We start from the raw sequence: 10,258 nt of genomic DNA, 5'->3' as shown, positions 1-10,258 counted from the left end.
TGCCAGGAAAGCAGGAATAGGCTCAGACAAATATGCTCAGTTGATTTTTAACAAAAGTACAGAAGTAGTTCAATGAAGGATAGCACTTCCTTTCAATAAATGGAGCAATTGGACATTCATAAGCAAAACAATAAGCCTCACCATAAACCTCACCCCTTACACAAATGTTAAGTCAAAATGGATAACAGACTCACTTAAATGCACAACTTAAAATTATCATGCTTTTTAAAATAAGTGGGAGAAAATCTTTAGGAAGTTGGGCTGAATCAAGAGTTACAAGCCTGATACCAGGAAACACAATCCATTAAAGGGAAAGTTAATAAATTGGATTTTATAAAAATTAAAAAGTTTTGTTTTGTGAAAGACCCTGTTGAGATGAAAAGACAAGTTACAAGTGGGGAACACATTTGTGAAGCATGTATGTGACAAAGGATTGGTATCTAAAATATATAAAGTACTCTCAAAACCTGAGTTAAAAACCTTGAGTACAACACTTAATATCCCTGTGTCTGTTTCCTCCTCTCTAAAACGGTCACATCCTGTTGATTCTTCCTTCACAAAGCTGTTAAAAGTATTAAATGGGTGAATGGAGACAAATCATTTAAACTAGTACCTGGAATGCAAAATGCCCACCTAGGTGTTATTTGTTATTTTCTAAAAAACCTCCCCAGTTGCTCTGTATCACTGGTTCTCAAAAGTATCTCTGGACCTGCAGCATCCCCATTACCTGAGACCGTAGAGGTGGATGGAGCAATCTATGTTTTAACAGCTTTCATATGAGTGATTCTGAGGCATGCCACTGGTTTATCTCATCTTCCTATTTACTTCCTTAATCAATGTCACAGTTAGACATCAGCTATTTATTGACATTACTACCCACTTCTCTACCAGAAGAAGTACTCCACCAGGGTGAACTTGTCAGTCTTGTTCACTGTTGCTAGCATAATGTCTAGTACAAAGTGAGTACTGTGAATCTAGTAACAAATAAATGAATGAATTAACCTGGCCAAGGTTATGTATTTAAATAACTGAGCTGGTTGATACTGACTCCAGGCTTGCTCTCTCTGACAAGTGGAGGATCAGGGATGCTCGAATTCCTCTTCTTTGCCTTGTTCCTCACGTGGAGCTGGGCAAGATGAAAGTCCCTGGCACAGGAAGCCTGACTTTCAAACAGCATTTTAAATACAATCACAGCCACAGCAGAGCCAAGGATTCTCTGAGTGTGGAAGTCCATGTGCCCTCTTCCCACTGTGCTGTGTTGGTCACCTCATTATTTTTCTTGTGACTGTCAGTGGCTGCTTGGCCACAGGTCACCCTCTCTCTCTGTGACTTTTAGTGGCTCTGGCTGATGAAGGATCCTTTTCTTGCAAGAAGGTGACCTGCCATCTCAGTTTGTAGGGAGCCTTTTTTCACCTTGGGTTTTAGTGAAAAGAAGATTCAGTGCATTTGTGCTCACATTCCTTCCCATGACGCTAGCCTCTCAGCTTCTCCTGACCTGTGTCTGACAATTCCACCTCTGTCTCCTTTGCAGGCTTCTCGTCCCCAGCTTCTCACTGCCTCAGAGTTGTTCTCAGGGACCTGTCATTTCCCTTTACAGGTGCGCTCTTTGAAGGATCCACTTCTCCCCGACCAGCATGTGTAATTCAGACCTCTTCGTTGGCATATCCACCTGGGTGTCCCAAAGGAACCTCAGCAGCTGCGTGTCTAAGATGAAATGACTTATTTTGCCTTTCCCTGTTCCTTGTCATCATCTTATCATGGTTAGAAGCATTACCATCCACTGTGTAACCCAAGGTAGAAATCTGGGAGCCATTCTTCATTCTGACCTGTATCTCACTTCCTGTATCTTATCAGTGTTCTAGTCCTTGAAAAGTTACCCCCTTATCATGCCTTACATCACCCTCTTACCCCTCCTCTGGTGCTACTCAAGGCTGCCATTTTGGGCCATGTGACAGCCTGCTGCAAAATTTCAGGCATCTCACTAGGCTATTTTAATCATCTAACTGATATCTTTGTTACTGACCTTATAGTTGTATACATCCTCAACCACATTACAATTAAATAACTTTTTGAAATGCAAATTTGGTCGCTTTTGCTTAAAATTATTTCCAAGCTCTCATGTTATAGAATATGGTACAAACTGCTTAGCACGCTGTCACTGGGCTCTTCCTTACCAGTCCAGAAATCTCCATCTCTACACCTTGCTTCAAAACCTGTATAGTCGTCATACCAATCCACTAGCATCCTTAGCTTTTCAAAGAAATTTTTTAAAAATTAAGCTTTCTTTTCAGATACTCAGGTAGAAATAAACACACTCTCCCCTTTAAGCCCATCAGTATCAGTCAGGCTTTGCTACAGTAACAACTGCAAATGAGAATGATGAACACTCACCTCTTGGTCACGTGCATGAGGGCAGATGGGTGAGCTGCAGTTCTGCTCCAGGCTATAGAGAGACTTCCAGCTGGCTTCACAGGACTCTTCACTCAGCACCCAAGCTGAAGCAACTGCTGTTTCCTGGGGCATGCTCTTCTTGTGCAGATATAAGAAGTGTAAGTTAGAGGCCTCACTGAAACCTGTGGCTACATTTTGAAGACTTTGCTCACATTTCAGGACATCTATTCAGTAAATGGAAACACATTCCATCATATTTGTGGCACCTTTACAACTGTGGGATCTGATGGTAGATTCAGATTTGGGGATAAAGATGCCAGGACAAAATTAAACAGATTTTAATTTTGTCAGATCGACTGACATCAGCTTGTTGCTTCCATCACAATGGAAACATTTGCATATGCTTCCAGCTACAACTAGTCAAAGAGACATGAATTCTATAATCCCCAGAAGGAAAGTGACATTTTCCCACATGACACAGCTGAAGAACTAAAACCCAGGCATAAGAAGTGGTGGTTGAAGACTTCTGGGTTGTTGGGTGTTGTTTTCTCTCCACGCTACCTTGTCTCTGTACAAATTTGGGTCCCAGCTTTTGATGGGTTGTCAGTCATGGATGTGGATTTCAACCCCTGAAGAAAAAAGATGTCCTTGTTCACCAATCAAGAGCCCACTGGCCATGGTGACTAGCTGTCTACACTTTACTGCCTGTTAGAGATTTCTTCTGTAACTCTAAGGGGTTGAAATTATTATAGAAGCTGGAATCACATCAGTGACTGATAGGCATTAGCAGTGTTTTCTTCAGCAATGTATTTAATATGTCCTAGACTGAGGGACTTCACTTTCACTTTTCACTTTCATGCATTGGAGAAGGAAATGGCAACCCACTCCAGTGTTCTTGTCTGGAGAATCCCAGGGATGGGGGAGCCTGGTGGGCTGCTGTCTACGGGGTCGCACAGAGTCGGACACGACTGAAGCGACTTAGCAGCAGCAGCAGCAGCAGCAGAGGAGATATCAAGGGAACATTTCATGTAAGGATGGGATTGATAAAGCACAGAAATGTTAAGAACCTAACAGAAGCAGAAAAGATTAAGGAGAGGTAGCAAGAATACTCAGAAGAACTATACAAAAAAGGTCTTAATGATCTGGATAACCATGATGGTGTGGTCACTCACCTAGAGCCAGACATCCTGGAATGTGAAGTCAAGTGGGCCTTATCAAGTATTACTATGAACAAAGCTAGTGGAGGTGATGGAATTCCAGTTGAGCTATTTCAAATCCTAAAAGATGATGGTGTGAAAGTGCTGCACTCAATATGCCAGCAAATTTGGAAAACTCAGCAGTGGCCACAGGACTGAAAAAGGTCAGTTTTCATTCCAATCTCAAAGAAGGGCAATGCCAAAGAATGTTCAAACTACCCTACAATTGTGCTCATTTAACATGTCAACAAGGTAAAGCTCAAAATTCTTCAAGCGAGGCTTCAGCAGTACATCAATGGAGAACCTCCAGCTGTGCAAGCTGTGTTAAGAAAAGGCAGAGGAACAAGAGATTAAATTGCCAACATCCATTAGATCACAGAGAAATCAAGGGAATTTCAGAAAAACATCTATTTCTGCTTCATTGACTACACTAAAGCCTTTCACTGTGTGGATTACAACAAACTGTGGAAAATTCCTAAACAGATGGAAATATCAGACCACCTTATTTGTCTCCTGAGAAACCTGTAGGCAGGTCAAGAAGCAACAGCTAGAACTGGACATGGAACAAACGACTGGTCAAAAACTGGGAAAGGCTGTATATTGTTACCCTGTTTATTTAACTTAAATGCAGAGTACGTCATGCAAAATGCCAGGCTGAATGAATCACAAGCTGGAATCAAGCCAGGAGAAATATCAACAATCTCAGATACGCAGATGATACCACTCTAATGGCAGAAAGCAAAGAGGAACTAAAGAGCCTCATGATAAGCGTGAAAGAAGAGAGTGAAAAAGCTGGCTTAAAACTCATCATTCAAAAAAACGAAGATCACGGTATCTGGTCCCATCACTTCAAGACAAATAGAAGGGGGAAAAGTGAAAACAATGACAGATTTTATTTTCTTGGGTTCCAAATTACTACACACGATGACTGTCAGATCAGATCAGATCAGTCACTCAGTTGTGTCCGACTCTTTGCGACCCCATGAGTTGCAGCATGCCAGGCCTCCCTGTCCATCACCAACTCCCGGAGTACACTGAGATGTCCATCGAGTCAATGATACCATCCAGCCATCTTACCCTCTGTCGTCCCCTTCTCCTCCTGCCCTCAATCCCTCCCAGCATCAGAGTCTTTTCCAATGAGTCAACTCTTTGCATGAGGTGGCCAAAGTACTGGAGTTTCAGCTTTAGCATCATTCCTTCCAAAGAAATCCCAGGGCTGATCTCCTTCAGAATGGACTGGTTGAATCTCCTTGCAGTCCAAGGGACTCTCAAGAGTCTTCTCCAACACCACAGTTCAAAAGCATCAATTCTTCAGCGCTCAGCCTTCTTCACGGTCCAACTCTCACATCCATACATGACCACTGGAAAAACCATAGCCTTGACTAAACAAACCTTTGTTGGCAAAGTAATGTCTCTGCTTTTCAATATGCTCTCTAGGTTGGTCATAACTTTCCTTCCAAGGAGTAAGCGTCTTTTAATTTCATGGCTGCAGTCACCATCTGCAGTGATTTTGGAGCCCAGAAAAATAGTCTGTCACTGTTTCCCCATCTATTTCCCATGAAGTGGTGGGACCAGATGCCATGATCTTCGTTTTCTGAATGTTGAGCTTTAAGCCAACTTTTTCACTCTCCACTTTCACTTTCATCAAGAGGCTTTTGAGTTCCTCTTCAGTTTCTGCCATAAGGGTGGTGTCATCTGCATATCTGAGGTGACTGATATTTCTCTTGGCAATCTTGATTCCAGCTTGTGCTTCTTCCAGTCCAGCGTTTCTCATGATGTACTCTGCATAGAAGTTAAATAAACAGGGTGACAATATACAGCCTTGACGTACTCCTTTTCCTATTTGGAACCAGTCTGTTGTTCCATGTCCAGTTCTAACTGTTGCTGCCTGATTTGCATACAAATTTCTCAAGAGGCAGATCAGGTGGTCTGGTATTCTCATCTCTTGAAGAATTTTCCACAGTTTATTGTGATCCACACAGTCAAGGGCTCTGTAGCTATGAAATTAAGACACTTGCTCCTTGGAAGGGCTATGACAAACCTAGGCAGTATAATAAAAAGCAGCAATGTCATTTTGCTGACAAAGCTCCATATAGTCAAAGCTATGGTTTTTTCCCAATAGTCATGTACAGGTGTGAGAGTTGGAGCATGAAGAAGGCTGAGTGCCAAAGAATTGATGCTTTTGAACTGTGGTGCTTGAGATGACTCGTGAGAGTCCCTTGAACTTCAAGGAGATCAAACCAATCAATCCTAAAGTAAATCAACCCTGAATATTCATTAGAAGGACTGATGCTGAAGCTCCAGTACCCTGGCCACCTGATGCAAAGAGCCAACTCATTGGAAAAGACCCTGATGTTAGGAAAGATTGAGGGTAGGAGGAGAAGGGGCTGACAGAGGATGGGATGGTTGGATGGCAATATTAAGTCAATGGGCATGAATTTGAGCAAACTCAGGGAGATAGTGAAGGACAGGGAAGCCTTGTGTGCTGCAGTTCATAGGGTCACAGAGTCAGATATGACTCTAAACAACAATAAGAGAAGACCTGATTGAGTACCTGGGATAACTTATCCAATTTATCCCACAATCCAATACCTGGTACATTATAGCCCCTCACCCCTTTATTGGAAGGACTGATGTTGAAGCTGAAACTCCAATACTTTGGCCACCTGACATGAAGAGCTGACTCATTTGAAAAGACCGTGATGCTAGAAACGATTGAAGGCAGGAGGAGACGGGGACTACAGAGGATGAGATGTTTGGATGGCATCACTGACTCAATGGATGTGAGTTTGGGTAAATTCCAGGAGTTGGTGATGAACAGGGAGGCTTGGTATGCTGCAGTCCATGGGGTCACAAAGAGCTGGACACAACTGAGCGACTGAACTGAACTGAACACCTTTATTTGTTTAGCTATCTTTCTCTTTAAGTATCTGAGGGTTGGGGCCTGATTTGTTCTCCTATTCCTTGCAAGGACTTAGTATAGGTGCTGAATGGGTGAATGAATTAATGACTGACCCAGCAATTCAAGATGGAAGATGCAGGAAGAGGATTGAGTTTGTTGAAAGTAATGAGTTCAGTATCAACCTCATAGGCTAAATATGTTCTGAGTCCTGTCCTGGTAGTGGAGCTGTCATATTTTGATACACTGAGAGTTAATGTGTTCTGAGTTCTATACTACCAACTCTTTTTGAAAGGGGCTAAAATCCCATGGACTGAGGAGCCTGGTAGGCTGCAGTCCATGGGGTCGCTAAGAGTCAGGCATGACTGAGCGACTTCACTTTCATGCATTGGAGAAGGAAATGGCAACCCACTCCACTGTTCTTGCCTGGAGAATCCCAGGGATGGGGGAGCCTGGTGGGCTGCCGTCTATGGGGTTGCACAGAGTCGGACACGACTGAAGCGACTCAGCAGCAGCCATAAACCTTAAATAGTATGTAAACTTTACATAGATACTTTTAGAGAAGGTTTAGGTTCACAGCAAAATTGAATAGAAGGTACCAAAATTTCCCATACACTCCTCACATGTATTCTTGCCTAATCTCCCTTACTTATCAACATCCCTGCCCCCACCAGAACGGTACAGTGGTTACAGTAGATCTACATTTACACATCTACCTACATTTACACAGCATTATCTCCCCAAGTCCATAGATTACTTTTGGGTTCATATTTGGTGTTGTATATTCTAAACATTTGGATAAATGTATGATATATGTCCACCATTATAGTATCGTGTTATTGTTTAGTTGTTAAATCATGTCCAACTCTTTTGCAACCCCATGGACTGCAGCACACCAGGCTCCTCTGTCCATGGGATTTTCCAGGCAAGAATACTGGAGTGGGTTGCCATTTCCTTCTCCAGGGGATCTTCCTGACCCAGCGACGGAACCTGGGTCTCCTGCACGTCTCCTGCATTGCAGGTGGATTCTTTGACCACCAAGCCACTGGGAATCCCTGCAGAATCATTTAGAGTAATTATACTGCTCTAAAAATCCCCTGGGTTCCACCTATTTGTCCCTCTCTCTCCTGCTATACTGTGCTTAGTTGCTCAGTCATGTCCGACTCTTTGTGACCCCATGGACTTTAGCCCACCAGGCTCCTCTGTCCATGGGGATTCTCCAGGCAAGAATATTGGAGTAGGTTGCCATGCTCTGCTACAGCGGATCTTCCCAACCCAGAGATCAAACCCAGGTCTCTCGAATTGCAGGTGGATTCTCTACTCTCTGAGCCACTAGGGAAGCCTAAGAATACTGAAGTGGGTAGCCCACCCCTTCTCCAGGGGGATCTTCCCAACCCAGGAATCAAACTGGGGTCTCCTGCATTGCAGGCGGATTCTTTACTAGCTGAGCTACCAGTGAAGCCCTCTCACTCCCAACCCCTGGCAACCACTAAACTCTTTAGTGTCTCCATAGTTTTACATGTTCCAGAACATCATATAATTGGAAACATAAACTATATGTTCTGTTCGGATTGGTTTCTTTCACCTATTAATATGTATTTAAAAGGTTCCACCCAGGTGGCGCTAGTGGTAAAGAACCTGCTTGCCAATACAGGCAGACAGATGTGGGTTTGATCCCTGGATCTGGAAGATCCCCTGGAGGAAGGCATGGCAACCCACTCCAGTTTTCTTGCCTGGAGAATCCCATGGACAGAGGAGCCTGGCAGGCTACAGTCCATAGGGTCGAATTGAGTCTGACATGACTGAAGTGACTTAGCAGCACTGGAGCAAGGTTCCACCATATCTTTTCATGGCTTGACAGCTCATTCCTTTTTAGCACTGAATAATATTCCATTGTCTGCTTGTACCACAGTTTATTTTTCCATTCACCTGCTGAAAGACATCTTCATTGCTTCCAGGGTTCAGCAATTATGAATAAAGCTGCTGTAATCATCCCTGAGCAGGTTTATGTGTGGATATAAGTCTAGAGAACATTTGGGCAAGTAACAATAAATATTACTGTTGGATGGTATGGTGAGAGTATGTTTAGTTCTGTAAGAAACTACCAAACTGTCTTCCAAAATGGTTGTACCATTTTGCATTCCCATCAGCAATAGTGAGAGCTCCTGTTGTTCCATAACCTCGCCAGCACTTGCCAGTGGCAGTGTTCCAGATCTGGGCCATTCTGATAGGTGTAGAGTGATATCTCATTGTTGTTTTAATTTGCATTTCCCTGATGACATATGATGTGGAGGAGCATTTTTCCATATGCTTATTTGCCATCTGTATATCTTCTTTCATGAGGTGTCTGTTGAGGTCTTTGGCCCATTTTTTCAATTGAGTTGTTGGTTTCCTTATCCTTGTATTCAGTCATGTCCAACTCTGTGTGACCCTATGGACTGTAGCCTGCTAGTCTCTTCTGTCCATAGCATTCTCTAGGCAAGAATATTGGAGTGGGTTGCCATGTCCTCCTCCAGGGAATCTTCCCGACCTTGAGGTGTACATAATTTTTGATTGCCTGACTACCTTGACTTCAAATATTCTCAAATCTTAAATATAAGATGCGTGGCTTTAGAGTTGGCTTTCTTACCTCTAGAAGCTGCCGTTAAAGAAGACTAATTAGGCATTTGCAAAATGTGGACAGCCACAGAACTTAAAAATAACAGAAAGGGAGAATAAAAAGATAGATGAGAAAAGAACTTTTTAGAGTCTAGAAAGTGCTTGAACCTCTAAAGTTGCAAGGTATCAATATTTAGTGGGTATTCATGTGCACTTATCTTGAGAAATAGACTATAGTTTTGCATCAGAGTCTTATGGGATTTTTCAAACCACAAAAAATTAAATAAACCCATTGTTGGCAAGAGAAATAAATACCATTTTATTTCCAGATGATAGAATTAACAATAATTTATTGAACAGATTTTAAGATTGGCACTGTTCTAAGCACTTTTGTGGGAATTATTGTTTAATTTTCAAAGCAACAATTATTACTGTCTTTAACTGACAAATTTGGAGACTGCTAGTGGCTCTAGGTCATGTGCCTAGTCAGTGGCAGAGAGAGAGATATGCCCAAAGCTGCCCTCTTAACCACTATGCCATATTCCCTTCAGTCCTTAACTTAATTTTACTTTACCCCTCTCCGTCTTCCTTAATAATTTTGGTTAAAAAAAATAGTTTTTAAATTTAGCTCCCTGGCAGTCACACACTGGCCAGCTCTCAGATTTCTGACAGGGTGACCCAGTTTGCACATCACAAATATAACTGAAGACATAACTAGATACTTAGATACATTTTCATCATTGTGCAATCTTACTAATGGGTTGGCCTCAGACTTCAAGTGGAAAGTTGTGGTGCTTCTTCTAATGGGCAGGCATTTCCCAAGTTCTGTTCAACTACTGAATTCTGCTCATTAGGTTAATGAAAAGCAAATTTGCAGTCCCCTTGCTATTGTAAAGCATTCCAGCAACGATAAATTCATATGGAAACGATAATTCATATGGAAATTTATCAGTTTAAGTAGCTGGAAACCTCCAGAAATTGTCCTGTTGTATGATGAGAATTCACTTGCTGAGGATAACTCTGAAAATCTGTCCCGTTTCCAGAGATCCTTTTTCAGAGAGTTATTTAAATGAGGACTTTAAGTTGATTGTCCCAAATGTGATGAGTGATAGGCCACCTTGACTGAGCACTGGTGTGTGTGTTGGGTTTATGGTCTTCCCGAACCTAATGATAA

General features: G+C 42.4%; 1 long non-coding RNA gene across 1 annotated transcript in view; it reads right to left on the bottom strand.

Moving 5' to 3' along the window:
• Positions 1-999: 999 nt before the first annotated feature.
• LOC147374071 (uncharacterized) overlaps positions 1,000-10,258 on the bottom strand; it is a 191,897-nt gene continuing 182,638 nt past the window's right edge. The window contains exons 6-7 of the long non-coding RNA XR_015162399.1: positions 2,392-2,526; positions 1,000-1,704 (exon numbers count right to left, since the gene is read on the bottom strand). This is a non-coding gene — a long non-coding RNA (uncharacterized LOC147374071). The remainder of the gene's footprint in view (positions 1,705-2,391; positions 2,527-10,258) is intronic.

The sequence above is a fragment of the Bos grunniens genome, chromosome 4 (genome assembly GCF_055505025.1).
Source record: "Bos grunniens cultivar Pamir isolate PY7600 chromosome 4, Bosgru_T2T1.0, whole genome shotgun sequence".
Classification (NCBI taxonomy): domain Eukaryota; kingdom Metazoa; phylum Chordata; class Mammalia; order Artiodactyla; family Bovidae; genus Bos; species Bos grunniens.
This window is presented reverse-complemented; position numbering and strand designations above follow the sequence as displayed.